Raw genomic sequence first — 24,379 nt, forward strand, 5'->3', positions numbered from 1 at the left:
AACAGATGGGAAGTTTTGAGAAGGTAGGAGAGAAAAGGAGATAACAGAAGCTGCAGTTACATACATAAGATCTGCTCTGAAATAACAGCTATATATGGAAATGATTTGCAGGATATTGCCCATATGCTTCCCAAACCTGCATCCTGGCTGCAGTGTTTTCAATTACATCCCCAAATGCTGTCACATCTTTTGTAGCGCTGTAGCTGAGAGGGGTTTTGAATGTGAAGCGGAGCAAGCAGCAAGATTAATTTCAATCTTAAAAGCTGATGATCTTTCACAAAGGTGTGTAGCAGCACCAGGCCACCATGGCTGCACACCTCTCCTTGAGCAGGTTGCAGGAGCAGATCGCCTGTCCATTTGTAGCTGGGTGGCTCATACCGTCCCACAGCAGCCTTGCTAGGGACATTGCGCAATGCACGTACCTGCTCTCCTAGTGGCAAAAGAAACATCAAGCTCCCATCTTCAGGGCCCTGTGCTGGTGTCCCCATCCCAGCTACATCTCCTTCCTGTGGCTTGAGTGACTCCATACTCCCTACTCCATACTCATCAGCTAGCTGGTTATGAGATACCAAGATTTTAGGTGGTTGTTTAGATTTAGCTTGACTAACTGCTTTGACAGATGCTTTTGAACATCTTGGCATAAAGGTAAAACCCCTTCCTTGTAGCCAGTTTGTGATACTTTAAAGACTTGTTTGGCTGTTCTTCCTTCCTTAAAATCTCCTGGATCTCATCTTCCATCCACATGTTCAGCTGTGGGATATTTTTCCTTCTGTATACACGCTCCCCACTTCTGGAAGCAAAGGGAAACGGCTGCTTTTGTGTGGACCCCCTCAAACAATGCGGGTATACAAGAACATTAAAGCAGCTTTACAAGGAACATGTTTTCTCACATGGGCGAAAAGTGAGGATGCAAGAGACCCATCTTTTGTCCTCTGCTCTGTTGAAATCCCTGTATAAGTCTTCATTCTTCTGTTTCTTATCTGTGAACAGGGGGCCAATGTCATTAACCTCACTATTCTGGGCGGTTGGATAATAAAATGTCAAATCAAATTCAGTGTAGAAAAAAACCCCAAAGTGGTGCACATTGGGGAAAAAATCAATCCTAACTCTACACTCAGCAATGGGTCACCAGCTACCTGTTAGCCTTTCAAGAGGAAGATGTTGGGGTTAAAATAGATAGTTCTGCCACAACATTGGCTTAATGATCAGTAGCAGTCCTAAAAGCAGGTGTAAGGTTAGCAATTATTATGAAGAAATAGACAACAGCGTAGAAGTCATTATTATAGCACTGTATAAATCCATGACTCCCACCTCTTGAGCACTCCATATTTCTGGCAGGCTTACGGCTGAATAACATTACCAGAAAAGATCCAAAGGACATATCAAGAACAATCAAAATATGGAAGAGCTTTAGCACAGGGAGTGATCAAGAAGCTTAGGATTTTGCAAGCTGGAAGAGCAATGGCTGGGGGACTGTGAAATGAGTTCATGGTAGAGAATGGTTGTTCAGTGTTTCTTCCAGGACTTCAAGTACTAGACTTCAGCAAGGAAAAACTATCACGCAAAGGATTAAAGCAATTCAAGGAAGCATTTCTTTGCAGACTATATAGTTCAGCCATGGAAAGTCTTGATGCAGAATGTTGTAACCACTGAAAGTTTCCAAGCATTCAGAAAAAAAATGGAAAAAACCCACAAACAAAAAAAACACGATGTGAAAAGCTAACTGTTCAAACAGTGATGACACTTCCGCATCTGAGGTCTCCTGAGCTTCAAGTACTTGTGCAGAGAGGGACTGTTATTAAAGTCTGTAGCTTCTAGTTGAATTTCATGTGAACCCTTTCTTTTATTCTTACTCAGGTCTGTAAGAGAGCTTTTTATTCTCCCTATCAGTATTATGGAGAGATGGCTAAACTGGTCTTTTCCCTCTGGGAAGGTCTATGTGAGGACTATCTCACAGAGAGTGACCATGACCTTCTGTTTGCAGGGTGGATGGCAATTCCTTTACTTCATGAAGAACTTTCTCTCTTGAAACCTTGTCCTACAGTTCATAACTTGTGAAACTGATCTTTTCTGAAGCAGTGGTTTTTCCTATGGTCCTTGCACCTTTGAAAGGAAAGTCAAGAAGAAAAATACAAGAGATCACAAAACACTTACTACTCACAGTGTGAGTCAGCAGGAAACAGAAGGGCAAGAAGAAAAGAAAGTAAAAGAGAGATCTCTTGAGAAGGGGCTGAGGAGAGGAGGCAGGAAAGAACTCCCGTGTCCTGCAGGGAGGCCAGAATCACTAGCTTGTTTATTAATCTTATTATAACCTGAAAAGGTTAACTGTGAAGTTGGAAGTAACAAATGCCCAAGGACTCTTTGCAAGCTTATCAAAATCAGCCCATCTCATGTAACTTGGGACTGAATAGAGGCTCTTTCAGACTAAGGGAGTTGCAGATCACTCATTGGCCATAGTGGCCTGTCTCCGCTAAGTAGATTATGGCTTCATTCTCTCTTGTCTCTCAGATGAGTTTTGTCAGATACTTCCTAGTCGCAATGTGGTATAATTAGGTTTCTGGCTGCTTTTTACCCTGGTCTAGTTAATAAAACCCTGGGCTAGGACTCAAGAGAACTGATTTATATGCTGAGTTCTGCAGCTGAGAGCCAGGAGGTCAATCAGTTCCTCATGGCTGTGTCTCAGTTTCTCCAGCTACTAAACAGAAAAGAAAATGCAGTTGGTTTAGAAGTGCTTTGAGATCAATGAGAGCAAAGAAGTGCCAGATAGTCTCTGGTCTAGCTGCCTGCACAACTGTGTGGCCCTGTTTTTTAAAGTCTAGACAGGGTGCTCCTGTGGGTCTGCTGGGAGTTGCTGAAGACGTTGTACCACTATCTGTTCCTTCTTTTTCCTTTCTTATCCTTCCAGGAGGGATGCCTGTCCTCACAGTTGTGGTGTTTCCCAAGCCTGTGCAAGATTTATGATCTGCCTCATTGCTGGGAATGATTTAAATGAATCTCTGTTACTTTGCACTAAAATGAATTGGGAGCGCTTGAATGAGCCACTCAGGTATGTTTAGCTGTGACGTGTTATAGCCAGTCAGGGCAGTGAGATCTTAAACTACTCCAGTGAGGTCTGCCAGAGAACATTTGTCTTGGCCTTTTTTTCCATATATCTGTGCCATTAGTTGTATGACAGACCTCTCAGCTGATGCTGGAACAGGCTTCAGTTCTCATAACTTTAACCCTTTACATCTCCAATGACAGTCTTTTTGGGGGCCTCTAGCTAAGTCTTTTTGAACTTGCATGTGTTCTATCTATGGCAAAATTCCTATTTGTCCTACATATTTGTCCTGCTTCCTATTTGGAAGCAGGTTCTGAGGAGAAACAGTCAGGGAGCTGCTTAGCAGTGTAGGAAGCTTTGAGAAAAGCCATTGTGTGAAGTAGCTCAGAGGAGGAGAGCTGACAGAACACAAACCTGAAACTCATTGATGCTTCCAAATGCATCTGAGAAGCTGTGGAAGCTAAGAGCTGAGTTGTCTCAAAGTGAGGGTACTGGGGCAATGGCCCAACCATGAGGTGCCAGAGCTGTCTTGAAATGTTTTTGCCTGGAGAACTAGCAGCAAAGCAACATAGAGCTTGGTCCAGGCTGCCACATGAGCCTAGAAACACAGACTTTTCTCCCTCCTCCAAGTCAGAGCAGTGGGGAAGGCTGAGCTGCTCGGGTCTGTTCCTTCCTCATTCAAAACTACAAATGTCAGGGGTCATGACAGGCAAGGCAGTGCCTTCTTGCGGCTTCTTGAACTGTGAAGGCAAAACTGGACTTTGTTGCTCCCCAGAAGAGGGGTGATGGCAGGGCTCACCTATAACAGACTTTTTTCTCTGCAAGAGCTCAAAGGCTTGTCTTGTGTAATTGTTTGAGGACAGCTGATTCATTATATGCCTGCAGCCTAGGCTTGAGGTAAATGCCCATGACAGGCAGAGGGGATCCTTTCTGTAGCTCCCCTGGGTACTTTCTCATTTAAAAAAAAAAAAAATTAGATTTCTCTGTCATTTGTAGTCATCTACTGAAATCGGATACTAAAGAAAAGTTGGAGTTTAGTGATGAGACCAGAAGACTGGGATTGAGGTTCCAAATGTTTTCCTGAAGATATCAGGGTCCTGTTACTGTTCAAACCTGGAGAAGTCTTGCACAACTTCTCCATTGTGATGGGCATGCATGTTATTTCTTCAAGTATGGTATGGTCAGTGAATGATTATTGTGTCAGTGATATTTATGTAACTTCTTTTTCCAACATTGGAGCTTCCTTAACATTTTTTCTACACAATCATCTTTGTACCTCCCTGTGTTGTAGCTCCTATTATTTAGAGGGTAACTGAGATGGGGAGGCTAAGCAGCTTAGTATTATTCTGTACAACATAGAGCTTTCAAACATATTCTTCTGAAGCCATATACAGACAAACACCCACCAAGCTGTCTCCATCTTCCTCTGGAAAAGAAAGAAATTCCCACTGAGAAGTGATGAGAAGAGATCCTTGCAAAAAACCAGGCTGAGTAAAATGCAGCAGGACATGGGAGTGTTCTCATTGCTCCTCATTAGTGGAGGAATCTGTACGGCACATCATAGCACACACAGGCTCATGTGACAGCTAGTGCACCTCCACGCTATAATACAGTCAAGCTGCGAGGACATAAAAGCAAGAAATTTGCCTTTATTCTCCTAATATTGTTTTCAGCAGGTTTTAACTTACGCAGTCTCTCAGAATATACTGACAACTGCTTTCAAAGATGAAATTTTAAGTGAGATCAAATTATTTTGTGCAGGAAGATTCTGTGGCTACATTTTCAAGTCAGAATTTTGAAGAATATGAAGCCAAAAAGCATTTATTTCCAATTTATCTATTTTAATGTAAAAAAAACCAACCAGACCACCCACAACCAAACCCAAACCTGGTCGCTCTTTTCTACAGAAAGTAATAAATATTCGGTTTGAGATGGTGTTTTATTTTTTTCTGAGATTCAGCAGTGATTTATTCAGTTACAGGAAAGTATAAGGCTGCTGTTATTTACAGAAAAACAAAACAAATGTTTGTAGTAGAATCATAGATTTTTGTGCTCAGAAATGTGTCCAGTAAACACTGTAAAATATTGATACATACACCAAAGCAAGGAAAGAATAGAGGCTGACAGGCTGTATGGAATAGCTGGTAAAAAGCTTGTAAAGAGTTTTGCATAGTATACATTTGACCTTAGTAAATGCATAAATAAAAATGCAGCAAGAAAACTTAGGAAGAATAAAACATCTACATCTTGTCTGCTCTGTTACCATGGACCTTTATCAGAAAAACATGTGTGTTTATCACAGATTCCAATTTCTAATGACTTCCTTGGTACAGAGGACCAGCAATACCGTTCTTCAAAACAGTTGTCATCTCTCCAGTGAAATCCATAGGGATTTTACCTTTGCAAGACAGATAAACTAATAATTAGTTTTACTAGAGTCTGCATAAGCTGTGTATCATGAGCCAGTGAAATGAGGGAAATGTAAGCTGAAGTGAACTGCACTATATTTCTCTTAAAATCAGTAAGATTGACCCCAAGTGGTAGATTTGTCACTGTATTGCATGCTTTAAAAAGTGGAATTTCTTTACCTGAGCTGTATACTTTGATCAGTGGGAGAAACACAGGTGTTTGGTATTTGTATTGGTAAGTATTAACCTACAAATAGGCTCTGTAGTGCTATTTTCCTACAAAATACAGTTATGGCAGGATGTAAAGGTGCAAAATTCTTGGGCTGATCAGAAATCTTGTCAAAATTAGGGTCTTGGTTGGTTTTGGTTTGTTTTATTTGATGTGGTTGTAGGTATCCTTTTTGTGAAAGAGAGTTCTGAAAGGTCTCAGTCCACTGAAGTCAAGGAATTAGTTGCCACTGACTTTACTCTGATGAGTGAAGGATGCCCCATGGTCCAAAGGGCTTCAGCCTGGAAATTACTACTCAATCACACTCTTGCCTGGAGAAATGCACTAATCAAAAAATACTTGGAGCTCTGTCTCACTAATGCCTCTCTGTGAGTACCAAATCAGAAAGCACTACTGATTTTCATCATTAAAGCTTGCCTCAGATCAGGAGGTGACAGCTCTGCTGTCAGAGCGCCAAGAAGCATTGATGCCATATATATTTATCTGCCTACAAATGGAAGAAACTACAGTGGAGTCATGTTTTTCCATTTATAGGTGGGTATCAAGGTTTCCAAAGCACACCGGAGTGTAAATGTGATGCATTTAAGTTACAGAGTTGAAGGTTAGTCAAGGCTAGTGAGACACCACTTAGGCAGGAACAGAAGAGTAAGCACATTCCCAAGCAGAAAAAAGAACCCCAGCATCATGCCTCATAAATAGGCTGTCAGTGGCTTTTGTGTGTACGAGTCTCAGGGACTATTAAATGGGAATCTAAGCTCATATAATTAAAAAAAAAAAAATTAAAATCAAACCCTTATATTTTCATGCCATAACTCAAATATTTTCCTCCTTAGTGTTTTTTGTTTTCATTTGAAGTGTGGAAACTGAAATCTGTTTTCTAACCCCCTCCTGCAAATAAAAACCTAAAATAAAAAAAACCCAAGTAAAACAAAAAAATTGTTGTGTCCCAAAAAAGTATTTCACTTTGTTTTCTCTTGGGGCTACTGCCTGGATTGGACCTGATTCAGTGCCCTGGATTTTAACACTGCAATGTTCTGCCATTCATTTTGATACTTTTTGGATCAAGCTTCCAGATGAAGACTTTGAAATTGGTTTTGCTGCTGGAGCTCAACCATTATATATTCAGAAACTCCACTGTGCTATTAGCTGTGAGGCTAGGATCCCGGATCTATGGCTGCACAATTATGGTGATAAATTAGCCAGCTGAGATCTGTGCCTGAGAAAAAAAGGAAATTGGGGATTTGGCGGGTGACCTGCCAGTTCCAGAAAAGGATAGAGGGGGGGAAAAAAAAAGGAAAAAATGCTCAAAGAAAGAAATATTCAGATGTTTTCTATCTCACTTCTCCCTGACATATATGTTTTGCCAAAGCCCATATTGAACTACTGTGTTTTGAAAAAGACTTTTGAAATATTTTAAAAAAAAGAAAATTTCAAGGATATTTCCAAACAAGTAACCATTTCAAAAGGAAACATTTAAATGTTTTGTCACAGATTCTTAGACAGATTCAGAGCAAGCAGTCTGGTTCAGGGTAAGGATTTGTGCCATGCTTGCTGATACTGTGAAATCTGCAGTCTTGTGGTTAAAAAAACCCCTTTGCTTGGCCTGGCTGGAAACAGAAGCACCCTGATTTCTTGTCACTAATGATAGGAACATTTTTTTTTGTTCATAGTGTCATGTCTGTTAATGATACAGGCACAGGGCTCTCAGCAGGCTTATTCTTCATAGAGTATTTTTGTTAATTCTACATAGAGTTAGATTTAGACATGAGCATCCTAATATCTTACCAAACTTGTAGGTCAATGACAGAGTAATTTATTAGTAGTTAATAATTAATGTTGGGCACTTTCTTGCCAGAAGGGTTTAGAATCATACACTGGTTCAACTGAAGTCTCACTGCATCCCAAGTTGGGATGTGGTCAGCCAAAGTGGCACATTTTTCAGTCCCCATTAATGCACAAATCTATAAAAATGAAGCTCCTGTTAATACATGTGTTCCCCTTGCTATGATACATGAACGTGTTTGACGAGTTGGGGTGTAGGGATGTATCTTCTGCAAACAAGTAATTTTGTTATTTTTTAAAAATTTTTCAAATTATATTTTTGCCTTAATCTCAAGTTCCAAAAATCAGCACTGGCAGATGTAACAGTGGGTGTGAACAGTACATCAAGGTCTCTTGCCATAGCTCAAGTTTCAAAGGTGTTTGGTTTGTTGGCAGGAACGGCTAGAAGGTAAAGTATTTGATAACTTTCCAGTGCACTTTTATGATGTTGAACCTGCTGCAAGAAAACAGGGACTAGAAATGAGATTGTAATGACAGCATAGGTGCACAAAATTGAGGAATTAATTTTTATTGGACTTAGCAGCTATGGGGGTATCCCCTGAAGATGACAATCGTTTTTTGCTGAGGTGTTTGGACTGGATTGGTTTATTTACAGGGTTTTCTACTAAGCAAACTTAATGTGTTTAGGCCTAACATCTGCTTTAGGCTTTGGCCCTTGGGTTAATTCACCCCTAATTCTTGGCCCTGCCCCAGCACTGACATCTCGGGGCTGGGGGGGAGTGGCGAAGTATCTGAGTTGCAGAGGCACAGAGGAAACAACACTGCTGGTATGAGTTTCCATTTGCCTGTTTCCATACTGGTACTAAAGTAGCCTCCATTAAACTGATTAAGTTTTTAACAAATTATTCAGCATGCTGAAAGGTTACCCAATGTAGCTACTTATTAGTCACTTTTCAAATCATTAACAGGCTATTTATGACACCTTCATGTGCAGGTATAAAGCCTTCTGGAGGATTCCTCCAATTTAATTTCTCTAGCTTAAAGCCAAACGGAGAGAACAAAGGCAGAGCTTGCAGTCACTAATTAAGAGGATGAAGGAAGGCAGAGGGGATGCTGACAGGAGGTGACAGGCTCATTGAAAAGAAAAAGCTACATCCTGAGAATGGGGAGATATTATAGACAATTCTTTGAGGCTTGCTGAAGTGCAAAACTAATCCATGAGTATCTCACTACCTCTTTTTGTTAAAAACTGCTTTGTCCTTAACTATTTACTTAATACTGCACAAAAGCAGCTTATAATTTCACATCGGAAATAATACTGAGTACAAATTCTGTTTTTCTTTGCCAAAGGACTTTGGTAGGACATGTAGTCCCTTGATTACCAAATGCTTCATGAGAAGCTGTTAAAGGAGCCAGGCTGGAAACAGGATTTCCCTGGTCCCATGAGGATGCTGTCTGAGGTTGAGGTACCACACATGTCAAAGTCTTAGCAAACGTTGCTGTCCAGGTGGCCTGAGTGTCCTGGCCAAGTCCTCTAGCAGAGAGAGATTTCAGTGAAGCAGAGTTGGCAATGAAAGAGCTTTGCTTTGTGGGGCAAAGATGGGCTTTTCTGTTGGTGCCCGGGGGCTCTCTAACACCAAGCGCGGGAAGACGGAAGGAGTTTCTGTGGTTCTGGCAAAACTTATTGCCATTGTGGTGTCACCTTCTCATGCATAAAGCCCCAATCAAAAAAAAAAGTTATACATTTTAAACAATCCCCACTCCCCTAAAGAAATGAAGGAAAGGGAGAGTCACTGATCATTCACTTTGGCATGAACTCATTGCCAGCCTTTCTATAGCCCTCACCTGCTGTTCATTTTCTCTGTGGTTACTTGATCTTTTCATGCCCCAGTTTTCCATCCTTCTTTTCGCTTCTCCCGTACTCCCCTGGTTTTTTTAAATATTAAGTTGCTGGGGTTTGTGCAGCTGTAATATTCACCAAAACAATTTTCTCAGCTGTAGACAAGGAAGCGATTCCCCCCTCTGGAGCTACATTTCATTGAGGAGTCACCAGGGACTTTGCAGCCACAATGCAAATGCATATTCTTCAATTTCTTTTTCCCTTCATTGTCTTTGCTGCCTCAGACCTGTGGCCAAGATGACTTCGGTGTCAAAACCAACACAAATTGCTTGAAGCACCCAATTCCTGCTTGGGAGGCTGAAACCGCCAATACCCCAACCTGTGCTATTTGGTGGCAATTACTGCCTTCCTGAAAGTTTTGGCAGAATAGGATATACATTGACTACTTGGCTGCTGCTTTTCTCAGCCCCGCTTGTTAAATGTGAATGAAAATGATAGTTTGTCAAGCTACAAAAAGCACAAGGATAGGTGCCCATCAGGCAACTGGGAGGTAGGTAACCCTGCATCTCCAGAGCTGTTTTGGATGGGCTCTGAGAGCCCCTGTTTGATCTGGCTGCCCTCCATCCTGGCATGGGGTGCTCCGTTGTCAGCACCGCCGCGCACAGGTGTGTGTCCCTAAAGCATGGACTGTCAATGTGGGGACCCTTGCTGTGTGTTCGTGCAGTCCATGACACAGCGGGTTCCATTGTGTCAAGCTCCATGGGGCTTGGACTCTTCAGGTGTGACTTTATTATAGTAATAGCCATAGGACTGACTTGGTTGTTCTTGGTAAATTCCTGTAACGCTTCTAATTGGTTCGCGATCCCGGGGAGAAAGAAATCAACAGTTGAAGTAGTAAAGCTTAAGCACTGCTGAAGTGCTGTTTTGTGGCACTCAAGTTGAATGGGAGCCCTAGCTGAAGAGGAAGGCTCATTTGTAAAGCTGCCTCTTTCTTTGCCAGTTTCTAAAAATTTTTATTAACAGAACAACTGTTTCATTAGTGCACTGATTAGCTACAGAATTTCTCTCCTGTCGAAGATGTGTGAAGGACAAGCTCTTAACACAAAAGGAGCAATCAAGGGGAAGCAACTGGTTGCAGCATGCAAAACTGATTACTAAATGCTCTTACACCATCCTATTGTATTTACTCATGTACAGAGATCCTGGTCCTCACCGTACAAAGGACAGGAGACAGGGCAAATTGTACAAACAGCTGAGCAAAGAGGTAGAGAGCTCTGTGAAGCACACCTGCTTCTGAGTATGGCCTGGCTGAGGAGGTAAATGCAACAGGGAGAATAGGGGACGACGTACACTGAAAGATCTTCGTTGTAGGAGCCACAGAGGCCGATGGGAAATGGACCGGGAGGGGATACAAAGGTTGGTTGTGCTTGGGCTTGCTAAGGAGGCAGACTCCAACAAGTATTTTTGCCTTTGTGGGAAAACCATTCAGTCTCCAGAGAAGGAATCCCCCAGTCTTTATTTCTGGGGCGATGCTGACTCTGACCACTGTTGACTCAGACCATCCATGCTGGAACCATGTATAATGCAAGACGTACCTGAGCTAGTTTTTATCTTGCGTATTCAAGGGAGAAGCATTGATGAGCAGCTTGGGGTGCTGCAGGACAAGCTGTACGTACGCACTGAGAACAGTGGGTATAAGCCCTGGCTGGCGCATCTCAGAGTGTTCAGGCCAGGTGTCCATGCCCAAGCTGCAGACAGTATAGGCAAACCGGGGTCTGGCACTATTTGTAGCTACTGGCCATCCTAGCTTATGCATTTGACAAATAAAATGGGTGTGCTCTGGATATTGAGAAGCTCGCACTATGACAGAGACAATATTTATCTTTACTTTTCTTATCTATCAGGCTTAGTGTAGAAGGACTGTCCCAAAAGGTGTGATTTAATGCTCATTGAATTCAGTGGGCTTTTTTTCGTTCAATATGAAGTTTTTCACAGCTTTTGAGTAATCAAAAAGGACGTTTTCAAGTTTATTTTTTTACAACAGCAACTAATGCCTAATTTTCACGTTATGCAGGCACTTAATTTTTGAAAGTCCTTTGAATTTTTCCCTGGAATATCAACTTTGAAAAGTTATTAATTTCAAATTAGTTTAATCTTTATTTTCCAAACCTGAAATTAGATAAAAATTTTGCCCAGAGGCTCTACTACACTAATTTCAATTTTTCATAGTAAAATAACATTCTCTAAAACAATACGGCTTGTTTCTGTTACAAAATAAGGGTCAGATTCTCCATCCACCCATGTCTGTGGTGTCTTGGCATCAGAGTTAATGCTCTTCCTGTTCAGTACCTGTTACTTTCATTATCTATCTAATCTTTTTTTTTAACACAATAACTGACTTTTCTAGTGTGTGATTAATGTCCTCAAACAGGTACAGCTGTCAACTGGCATGTATGGGCTAGAGGTATTACATGAATTATGCAGACTGCTGGATGAAGTTGGCATTTGAATACAATTCCCTTTATAAAAATTGATCTTTCGTTTTCTCCCCTAATCAGTCATTTATACTCTACTTATTTTTTTTTACTCTGATCATTCTTTTCTAATTAACTCTTTCATTCTCCTCTGAGAGCTTTTGCAGCTTGACTAGAAGCAGATCTGCTGAGAAGGCCTCTCTACTTCTGTCGCTAATAACAACTCCAAAGCAGAAATCTGTATTAAGAATATGATAAATGGGGGAGTCTGTTTCAATTAACACTCACAAGGAATGGTACATTTTGTAGGCCATAGTTTTAGAAGAAATCATAAATGCAGAAAAGTACCATTCCAGGAAATTTTAATTGCCAGTTTACACAGTCCTCAGCTTTTGAGCTATGCAAAGTGGGTTGTATAAGTATATACTATACTATACTATGTCCCAGAGAGCTTGCAGTCTTACAAGAGAAGAGGAGATGGGGGTGATGCAATTTTTGCTCATAGTTGAACTAGCTCTTTGTCTCCAGGGCCAACTAGAAGCAGGGTTTGGGGTTTTTTTGCTGCTGATCTTAGTGCCCCAAATTAAATAAGCTGTGCGCTGTGAATAGAAGGGCTGCCATTTGCAGGGGGCGGGGTGATAACTCTTTCTCTCCGATTTTGCACTGGTGTAAAATGACCCCGAGGCAGTGATCAAGATACTCAGAAGACAGCTGGAAAGATTGTAGATGTTGTTTAAAGATGAAAGGACACTTTGTGTTTGCAACAAAGAAGTATTTAATGCAAAGTACTTAGTATTAGTGAAAAAACTTGTTCTTTTGGCAGCTGCAGTATTCTCTATGCCAAAGAAATGCCAGGACGTTTGTTTTCTGTGAAGTGGTGGTGTATGTGCACCATCTTTGTTTGAAAGCTGTCCAAAACAAATTAAATATCTGTGTCTATGCTCATATTTAAAACTAGAGTGATTGCTATACTTGCAGTGTAATCATGGTTTAGTTACAAGATAACCACCTAATTATACTTTTTCATATTTGTAATTTACTGTTAATAATATAACCAAATGTTTTCCCACATGATTTATAACAACTGTAGATTAAATCTACTTGGCTATTAGCAGTATATCTCTTAGTTTGTCAAAAAGGTAATATATAAAATGTTGTTATTACCTTTAGCTTCATGTACATCACCTTTTAATTACATGATGAAAAGCAAAACTTTACAACTGAACAAGTCTGTAGTTACGTAAATCTTATTGAAAAATATGATCATATATCTATTAATATCCATAGCTAATCTTTACTTGCAGCTGATATAATCTGTGGCATACCTCTAGTTACTGCGCTGGAGTGTGGGTGTAAGGTAATAAGCTCCTTTGCACTAAGTGATAATCACTATGAGGTCCTGCCCTAAATTGCCTCTCAGCACTAGCAGATTATGAAATGTTAAATAAATGCATATAATGGGAAGAGAACTAGACCCCGGGGTTTAAATGAGACATGCTTATAGCAAATGAATAGTTATGTTGTGTTTAAAGCAGATTAAAATACATCTTAATGGATTTCATTCTTCTTATAGCCTTCTCTGCATCAAGTTGTATTTAGTTGTAAGTAGGGTATGCACTGCAAGCCTGTGGGCATACAGAAGTAACCTTGTGCTCTTAATGGTGTGCTGCCTTCTCTACTGGTGACTCTCCATTTTTCCTTTTCAGAGTCTATTGTTCTTCCACCTGCTCCCGTTTTTGCAGGCACAGAAAAAGGTGGGGATCTGCTCTGGCATTTCATCTCTGTGTTCCCTGGGTCTAAAGAGGGAATACTGACCTCATGCCAATTTTTTTTTTGTGAAGATAAACTTGTGGCTGTTTGTGAGGCTCTTAGCTATTATGATAATGAAGGCTGCAGTACTTACAGTAAGTGGAAGATGAGGGGACACATCTGTAGGGAAGTGTCTAGCATCACAGGCGAGCTCTGATTAGAAGTTTTGGATGAAGGAATGCATTTCACCATAATGGTATTCTGACCCTGCTAATATTACTGATGTATGTTATTTAATATCCCTACACAAGATAATTGGATATAATTAAAGTGGGCAGACTTCTCAAGTAAGTCAAGATCCTCTTTTCAAAGTGTGAATCTAGCTGAGTAATCACTGCTGTTCAGTGCTCTTAGAAATGAAATAGAAATGTAATGCTATAAAACTTACACTTCTGGGTTTTGCCCTCAACTCAATAGAAGAGAAAAAACTGTGGGCAGAACTGAATTGACCAGATTAGGGAGAAACTGTGCTAAGAAGAATTATGAAATAAAATCCAGCATCTCTGTGTAGAACTTTTCATTAGTTCTGCCTTAGCTGGTCCCAGTTCTGTACATGGCAATCCCACATGCATATCCTTGGAAGACACGTGAAAAGGAATCGTGCCAGCTTAGATAATACACTTTCTTGTGGTTCAGTTTCAGAGTGGTTGATGGAGCTTTTCTTTCCTTCTTTCTTTGACCCTGTATGGGAGTGAAATGGCTTTGTTCACACTAGACTTGGGAAGTCAGTGACTATAGAGTGTGAGTGAGCTCTAGGTGCCTTTTTTCATGGTTGAAGACCTAAGGTTCTTATACCTGCTTGTCATTTTTGGAAAACTTTCTCCTTTCTGGAGCCTGCAGGACACACCAACGTTACCCTGCATGGGTTTTCCCCAGACTTCCATTTCCCTTGCTCTGCAGACCTGCTATCTCTATTCCTGGGTCAGCTTCATCTAGTTTGCATCCTCACTGTAATGACATGCTTCTTTCCTGCTTAACATGTACGTCACATACAAATTACAGCACTTCAGCAAGGTCTGACTTTGTAGAGAAATCAGGATGTCTGCGTGCATTTGAGCATGGGAATGTGCAAATGTATTTTACAAGCATATGTAAGAGCTCATTAATGAAATGATTCTTCAAGTTTGTTGTAACCTTTCAAGTCCAGATTTTCAAATGTGCCCAGGGTTTTAGGTGGCTGAATATTAGTGGCCTAATTTACACTCCATTTGAAGGGCAAAAAGGGAAACAGCTGATATCACAAGTCAGTGCTGAACTGCCAGTCCATTTATTATGGTTAATTTTTAACAATGACACGTTATGCCATTTGGAGAGGCAGGATGCTCTTGGTTCTCATGACAACAGCAGTGCTTAACTTTTGTTTGCTTGGGAATAATTATGCCAGCTTTGGACGTATGTTTTCATACCTCCCTTCACAGTGCCTGATGTTCATCAGATGCTGTTATCTGTCAGTGAGCCTCTTCTTTTTGAAAACCACACAGTTAATTTCCAAAAGGGTTCTTTCATTGACATGGCATAAATGTGATTAAATATACTATAGTTAAGTTACAGAATCCCTGAGCTTTTAATCTCGGTAAACCTGAAAACTTAAACACCTCACATTGCTTTCAGAGCTTTATTCCATCCAGAAGAAACCATCTGCTTTCCACCAAAAATCACTCTGTTGCCTTGATCTCTTCAAATTAATCCTACTGTGATTAACTTCAATCCAATTAAAAAGAACATGTAGGCAGCTGCACAGGTCTGATTACATGTGGACATGATAGTAGGGCTCTTCATAGGGGAACCAGATTAATGGCCAATATGTTAGGCTAGACGAGGCTGGTAGCAATACTTCAAACTCTGGTATCCTGGCACGACACGCAGTATATAATAGTACCATACTTGCTAGCTATAATGCTCCTTGCAGCCAAGGAACTCAGAGATTTTCATGTGTATATATATCATTACACATCCCTCTAAAGATGCTATGAGACCGAGCATTTACGTCTATAGCAAGATCTTGAAATATGGCTTTATTTAGTGCAGAGGGCTAAAGCACACCACAGGGGATAGGCATTCCCCCGCTGCATTTCCACAAGCCTGTGGCAAATTGTGTCTTCCTTGTTTATTCTCAGTGAAACGGCCAAAACCACAGGGATTTGGGAGCCTAAGAGTTGCTGGAGCTTTTTTTGTTTTCATACAAAAGCCTGCAGAGAAGGGGCAGACTTTTTAGCACAAATTCAGAGAAATCATCCTGCACCTCAGCCTCCGGGCTTGTGCTTCTCACGAGCTGCCTCTGGGTCTTGCTACAGGAAACACGAGGAACGGAGTTTGCCAGGGAAATTTGTCTGTCTGAGCCTGCATGTTGCTCTGCATGGTGCTTAGCAGGCTCCCAGCATTGCAAAGGCTTGTTCCACGTCACGGAGGAATTACCATCAGTTTGTGCTGATAATTTAATGAGAAGCACTTCAGAAACATTTATTGTTATGAATCATATTGCCATGAATAGCCCTGTGGTTGGTGGTGGGCCAGACTTGGAAATGGCTCAGTGCCCAGCGCATCTGCTTTCAGATACCTAAGTGGGGAGTTTGGTGGCTGCATTTGATTGTTCCCAGGTGGGACAGCTGGAGACTATCTGGCCTTGAAAAAGAAGCAAGAGCAAGCCCAATTTGGGAATTTTTTTAGCATATGTAAAGAAAGGAGAGAAAATGCCAATCACAATTTGAGACATCTTTGAAGGACCTGACCATGGTGTGACCAAACCTGAAAGCTACCCCAGAAACATGACTATAGGACAATAGGAAGAGCAGAGCAGTTCTGAGTAATGAGTCCAGCATTACAAATTAGGGCTGAAAGCTTTTATGATTGAATTGGTAGCATTACAACCTGGGCATTGGCTGCTTTTCTGTGATCAGAATAGGCCTTTTTTATTAAGGCTGCTTATATATATATCCATAGCTTGTCATTAGTGGTTAGACACTGATTTATAGCAGCACACAATTATTCCATTGAATGTCACGGCAGCTCCTATTCTTTTTCAACTTCTCTCTCTTCCTTTCCTTCCCTCCCTCTCTCTCCTTTTTTAACTAAAAAAAAAGGCAGAGAAGACCATTACCACATTGATTTACATAAATACGGCCCTAATTCAGACTAGTGTTCCAGCAGTCACATAAAAATGATTCAGTGACTAGCTTTTTGTATCTTTAATAGCTTCTGGGATGGAAGGCATCCTCTTCCCAGGAAGGCCACCTCTGAAGGACTGGAAATGTTGCAGATTTTTCAGCAGAGCTGCACTGAATACTAGGATGATGAATCAGTGACTACAGGAGCATCTAATTCAATTAAAGCTCTGCATCAAAGAACTGTGATTGTCAACATCAGCAACCAGGTAAGGATCCAGTTGACCTGAGTATTTAAGATGATCTTCAGAGACTGAGAGAACAGGTGGCCAATATCCATCTACTACTGATCCAATATTATGCCAGGTAGAAAATATGGAGCTAATTGTTATCTGATTAAATCTGATGATTAGTAAGAAAGCCAGAATGTGCTATTTATTAGTCTAGCATATTTTTGTCTCTTTCCCACTATACTTTTATGTGGCTTTCTTACATGTGTCATAACCTTTATTCTCTGGGTCACTTACATGTACAAACAGACTGTAAACAGGATACCCATATATGAAAAATGTAAAGCATTACTTACAGGCTAATGCACCCGATAAAACAAGTCAGCTAACAGGCTGAGCATTAACTGACTCACTACCCCAGTGAAACAATGCAAACAGTCTTTACTGGCCAGGCCAGTAGGGCAGAGACATCTTTCATTGCTTCTTGGATCAGGACTGATCCTTGATGTTGAAGAGTTTCCATCTCCTGAGTCTTCCAGTCTTACCACCAGCACCTTTCCCTGTCAGTATTTTTGATGTTCACGCTCTGGACTGCTTACTGTCCCCAGTTCAAAAATTATACTCTGTGTTTTCACTTTTCTGACCTCGAATGGCTTTAGGTGTTCAGGGACTTTCTCACACCATAACAACATCTTGCCCAGTCAAACGCACCTGAAATAAAACAAGTGCAGGTGCTGAAATACAGCCTTGCCATTAATATTTCCTCCACCTCTTCCAGCTTTCCTCAGGCATTGATTGCACATTGAATCAAACAATTGCTTGGTGCTCATAAGAGAAAAAAAATGGGTGGTCACCCCTCAGTCCCCTCTGCCTCAGAGTTTGTAAGTCCTCTGCCTGGGCATTGGGCTGCCAAAGCAAAAGGAGCTCTGCCTCCTTCAGTTTCGAGTATAGTTGTGCTTCCTTGTATGTATTGTTAGCCTAGAGACATCTCTGTTATCTCAGAATAAGGGATAATAATGTTTCTCTGTGGAAATCAGCCTTTCTTTCCACCACCAGTGTCTTTATAGGCATATATTTCAACATGGGGAGGTTCGTATATAGAGGCTTAAATAGCCAGATTTTCTAAAGTACTAAGCAATAATATCAGCTGAGATCCCTTAAGTAAAAATGATAAAGAGACTGGAGAGAATGCAGTATTTCTGGATTGGTTTCACAGTGGTTTTTTGTGGGTTTTTTGTTGGTTTGGGGTTTTTTTGTTTTTTTTTTTTTTACCCTCAGCTGGTTTAATTGGGAGATATTTGTTGGTTAATGGTTGTAATAGGAACTTATCTTGCTTCTGAGCCTTATTTAGGCTGTTTAAAATAGCCTGGTTACAGACACCAGTTTTTGCAGTATCTGGCTTCAAAAGTCATTAGATGCTGTTCTGTGAAGGTGAACGCTGTTCAGACAGTGCACCAATATTCTATAGCTGGGACTTCGTAATACACGTTTGGAGAATGCTGAGAAGGGCATATCATGTATAGCATAGTATCTTAACACAAGTTTTGTTCTAAGAGGAGGTGCAGCTCACAGTATAAGGCAGTTCAGTGTCATTCAGAATGATCTGAAGAGCAGGCTTGGAGACCTTAAACCCTGACTGTTATTAGCTCTTTTTAAGAACAGTCTGGATAAGTGTCTATTCTGCATGACTAGTCTACTTGATGCTGCTGTGGGCAGGTGAATTGAACAGATATTCTCTTGAGGTCCCTTCCACCTCTATTTCCTAAGATTTTCTAAAGGCCTTTCTAGAGGTAACAGCACTTGCAGTCATGGAGAAAAAAGATCTAGTGGTCAGTTATTTCTATGAGAAATTAATAATCTGTGACATTAGGTAGCAAGACTTTTGGTAACACCAAAATACACAGCATGGTCTGACTCACCTTTTCCACACATGGGAATAAAGCAGTGGTGATGCCACAGAAGACTAGAAAGTTACAGTGCCTTAAACCTAGCATTGAAAATAATGTCTATGTGGATTAGTGTTTTCCCCTGCACAGACAATAAAGTGAACAAGGATCTTTAACCTTGTGCAGGGTCTTTGCCAAGTAGGTTCAAGAGATGCTTTGCTATTTTTCAGAGCTAAGAAAGGATATTTTGCCAGTATCATGTATGAAGCTCCTCCAGCACCTGTGTGGAGGAACTGGTTTTAATATCTGTCTGAGCTATTAGGAGGTTATCAACAAGAAGGTCATTCCCAGTGGTGTTCTTTTCAGGGGCTGAATGATCCCAAGCAAGGGCAGATAAAATGAAGCCAAAGTAAGTGTTTGTTAGCTAAGGAAAACATTCTTTTCTGATGCTGTCAATCACGTACACAGAAAGAGAGATTCAATCATAGTGAAGGCATTGGACATTCAGCTCAGCTTGATTTTTCAATTTTATAAACAGTAGGAGGCTCAGGAAGAAACAATGAGGAAAAACAGGGCTATAGAATCAGCAAATAGAGTCAACTTTTGATTCTTATGCCATTTAAATCCAAATTATAGTCATTTACTCAGTCCGGAGAGCCTGAATTTTCACTGTTTCCCAATTTAGGCAGCTGTGACAGCAGACTCTATGAAAAAGTCCTGCTTCAATTTTAATTGATAAATTCACACCTCCTTCCCCCCCTCCCCCTTCTGGTATGGCAAATGTAATCCCATATAGTTATTTATGTAAGAAACACTACAGACTGTGTAATAACCTTTGCAGTTAGCAGGATAAAGGACGTGTCATTAGTAAACTCATAGCCCCAGATTCCCATCCTGCTGGACCTCACATATCAACATTGCAGGGACACACAGCCTTTGCTTGGAGTCCTGGTTCCTGCCCTACTTCTGCAGGAGCTGTGTGGACAGCTGAGATTCTGTCTTTCTCACTGAAGAATAATTTTTAAAAACAATGACTATAATAGTGGTAATTATTTCTAATCAGATATTTCAATCTGAAAAGAAGTATTTCTTTTTTTCTGTTTTTTAAAAACTCCTTACAAAAAGGCGAGATTTGCTATACTTAAGAAACACTGCCTTATTTGTCAGACGTTGAAGCCCATAGATTTATTCCACTTAGTATCCAACTAAAATCCTTGGGCAGTTCAGTACTTTTGGGAATTAGGACATAAAATTTTGTCTAAATGAGTTAAGCACAAATCCAACTAATTCAGATTCCTCAAGATCCCCATGCTTGGTGTTTTCTGTGGACTGACTACAGACCTTCATACTCTTTGCTGGTAAGACACATGGGCATGGGGATTTGGGTGGAATTTTAACTGTTTATGCCTAAAATCTGGCAGGCAGACTCCCACATTTTTTAAATCTTATCCTGCGGACTTCCCTGTATTCAAAAATGGTTTTTAAAGAGCTAGATTAAAATCCCTTCAGAAATTTTAAAATATCAATTAAGAAGTCCTCTATTCCTCTTGGTTCTGGCAGTTCCAGAACTGTGGCAGTTCCAGTGGCTGTGTGCAAGCATCACTGTTGCCGGGGCATAATCAGTATACAGGACCTCTTCTAGTTATTGTTGAGCACCCTCTCCTGGCTTTCTGTTATTTGCACATAAGTCATCTCATGAATTGAGTGCTCTGGGATAAACTGCAGTGCCCAGTTGAGTTTAGGATGCCTTTTCAGATGGTATGAGTTGCTGCTCTCCTTTAAGCCTACCTGATTTTTTTAACAGCCTAGCTTGTTTACAGCCGAGAAATTCTTCTAGTGGCGAAATTCCTTGGTAAGGATTTTTTTCTTTCTTCTAATGCTGCTTCTAATTGATCCAAGAAAAGCACTTTCAGACTAGAGAATACAATGCATCAAGCCTAATCTGATAAGGGGATTATATCCAGTTCATAAAAGGTTGTTTATTGGGTGACTGAGCCTACATTCACATCTCTCAATGGATCTTATCTTTTTGTTAACACCTCAGGAGGCCTAAGGCTGAGTCTAGGGATGAATTGGTGTGTCATAAGGCAAGTTTATTTGCAGGGATTATGGCAATAAGCAGCAGGTACAATGAAAATAGGCGGTGAAATTGGGGGATTACCACTCAGTTAAGAGTTACAATGTGAGGAACAGTCATATGATTTTTGTATCTCATAATAACTGGAGTTGGAGCACATGAAACTTTTCTTGCACTATGTGACTGTCTGTCTGCCATGACTAATGCAGTCCAAAATTCTTTTCACAAGCCATAGCAGGAAGGCAAAAATCTTCACCCTTTTTTGCTCTCCTGTTATCCCACAGTCATTGCTAAATTTAACAGTTCCCAGGCACCTAGTATGGATCCATCCAGTAGCTTCAGGTATCTAATGAAGGCACCTACATTAGGTCTTGACCATCATCATCTTTGTAGTTTGTAGGAGTTAGGCATCCCTAGAGGGCCAGGTTCATGCTTTGGAGCAATCTCCCTCTGCTGAGTACAACAGGAGCCCAGGGAAATGAAGTTCTTAATTTTAGTCCCTGATGGATAGGTGGGGGGCTCTGCTGTTCTTATCAGCCCATGTCCCTGACGGCTTCAGAAAGTTATTTGCTCTTGGTACATACTGTACCTTAAGGCAATTACCACTGCACAGCATACAGAGTCCAAGAACCAGGCTCCTCCTAAAGGTGCTAACAAGAGCTTCAAAACAGCATTGTAGCCAGTTCCGTGAGTGGTGACAATTTTAAACATGCAATTTAAGTGCTTCCAGGCTGTCTTAAAGCTGTAACATTGTCCAAAGTCTCCAAGATATTTGTTCTAATTATCATGTTAAATAAAACACTGATTTAGCAAGGAGTTTCTAACTTCAATCCCTCTCATTTTACACTCAGGCACCATTCTTGCTCAACCCGAGCCATTCTCAGAGGAAAAGGACATTTCTGAGCACTGGGAACATTGTCACAGAGCGTACACCAAACAGTAGGAAGCTAATTTGCAGTAGCCAAGGATTACACTACATCACTTTTTCAGTGCACTGTGGTCTGTGGTTTTGTATTCCTATACAGAAAGTATGACCCTGGCTTTTATGGAAGAAAGCCGTCATCCTCTCCTAGATGCTATCTTGGAACTGTTTGGTGTAAGTAAAGATATCCTGTTCAGCTCTTTGATTGCAGCCTTCTAGCCAGCTTTCATTTTGGATTACCCTCAATTAGAAGGTACTTTGAATTTTTCTGCTCTTTAATTGGAGAATGGGAATAAAGAAGCAGGTAGAAACAAAGAGAATACAGAAGTATTTTCAGGTCATTGCAAAATCAGAACAGCAGTGTTACTGAATTTGAGTGGATGTGAGCAGGGGCTGTTTCAATTTGTGTGTGACTTTGATACAAGCAAAGAGACCAAAGTCTTATGTTTTTTAAGGCAAGAGGCTCAAAGAATAAATTGACTGCAGCTGAGATCTGAAGCAAAACACTTTGTTTATTTCCTTTGTATGCGTGAGAGTACACCTTTTAAACTGCCAGAGAAACTCCCTAATTTGCACTAATGAGATTAACTGGAAGAGAAAGAACAGCACAAGAAGAGACACCATATCACGAAAGATTCATATTTATTTATTCCATGCAGAAAAAAATCATCCTGGCTTTCTTTTGTCTGATTCCTAGATCATCAGGCCAGAGTTTCATCAGGAATAAATGCAGGTAGTTCCAGTGATTGCAGAGGGCTGCATTCACCAAACTACCCCTGTTTCATTCCAGCTCGAGTAAGCAAAGAATTCACAATATGGGGCCTCACTGTAGATGTGGCTCTGCTGGACAATGTTTATTACTGTACTGTTGATTATAATTTTTGTCAAGTAATAGAAGCAAGGGGGGGCTGTAATAGGCATGGAGCAAAGATGGGAGGCTTTGGGGGTGAAGGTCAGAGTGGGAGCAGGGTGCTTGCCTGACTGCAGGGATGGTGTTGATGACTCTGCAATTTTTTTTAATTTTTTTTTTTTTTTTTTGTCTGGGCTGCAGCATTCCTGGCTAGGGCTCCCTGTGTACATGCATGACATCCAGCAGAAGTGACACCGTGCCTACTGCTGTCAGACCTGGCCAGGTCCATGTTGCAATGTATCTTCAGACCATTTCTAACACTAGCCTGAGTCAGCAGCAATGCAGGTTTTTTGCCCACACTAGGCTTTCAAGCAAGCATAGGAGCTTTGTTACTTCCACCAGATCTACTCCCCTGTGTCTTTCCCATGCCTGTTATTTGGGCTGGCTAGATTAATACTACCAAATAGGCCTGTGTGGGATGGAGTCCTATTTTCTCTTTTTTCTGTAGGCCTAATGGACTGCACCAGTACCTTCCGTAGGCAGAGAGCAGTTGCACAGTGAGAAGAGTGCATACACTTTCCAATACACTTGTAATCATTCGCAAAATCACACTGCGGAGCAAGGCTTTCCCAGCTTCCGTAACATCCACAAACCAGACCCTCGTCTGGAGTAACTTGGCAGTACTCCACAGAGTCAACGGAGCGCAGCCAAACTGCAGTAGCTGAGAGCTGGGCCCTGCATCTTGAAGTAAGTGAATTTGCTCGGCTAATTGCACGCAAGTGCTCCCTCTGAGCACCTGTAAATTGTTGAGTTTAATAGGGTGGCAGCTGTTGCCGGCTGCCTGGGTTCTTGCTGCCTTGGAAGTAGTTGGGAGATGACAGCAGCAACTTGCAGCGTGATTATCTTTTTCTCCATTTCCCCTCAATTTCATTGTCATCTTCTTCTCTCTTAAGAGCGCTTAAAAGCATTTGTTGCTCCTTATAACACCCACAGGAGCTGTTGTGAAGTGCACTTTTTGTGCTTAAGGTTTCAAAGCTTAAAATCTCTGACTTTGAGAGGTTTGGAGAGTGGCTGTTTGAAGTCTGCTGCCGTACAGACACCTGCAAAACACTGAACTTAAGCTGGCACAGCTGGAGGGAGGGATGGCTCATAATGATGGGTGGTTACAGTGCTGCATTTCAGTGCCCTCCTTCTCCTGCAGAAATTAGAGTTTGTTCCTGACTGAGTGGGAGGTAGATGCCTGAATATTTGGATGGATCTGGCCTTTGGATTTGAGAGCTTGATGCCCATAAGTGGTGTAATCACTTTTGTAAACCATACTAGAAGGGACGTAGAGTTGCTAGCAATGAATGAGAGAGATTTTTTAGCTGCACAAGATGATAAAATCAGGGGCAAAATCAGAGCTTTCTGTGTGAGTTGCTGTAAATAAACTGTCTGTGCAGTGGAAGGAATTTGGCACATCTGGCCATGGGATTTACCTGGCTGGAGTAACCCTCAATCTGCAGATGGCAGAGGGAGCTGAAGCTCTTAATGCAGGTACTTCCATCAATTCTTGAAGTGCGTTGGGGGAAATTTTCCTTGTGATGCATTACAGACAATGAGGGAGGACTCTGGCAGGAGATGTATTGCTCTGAAGCCTAGCTTGGCTTATCACAACCCCTTTACCGCTCCTAAAGTAGATAAGGATTGTTGGCTCTGCAGTTATAATGGTTGAGTGCAGGAAACTCAGCT

The sequence above is a fragment of the Harpia harpyja genome, chromosome 2 (assembly GCF_026419915.1).
Source record: "Harpia harpyja isolate bHarHar1 chromosome 2, bHarHar1 primary haplotype, whole genome shotgun sequence".
Classification (NCBI taxonomy): Eukaryota; Metazoa; Chordata; class Aves; order Accipitriformes; family Accipitridae; genus Harpia; species Harpia harpyja.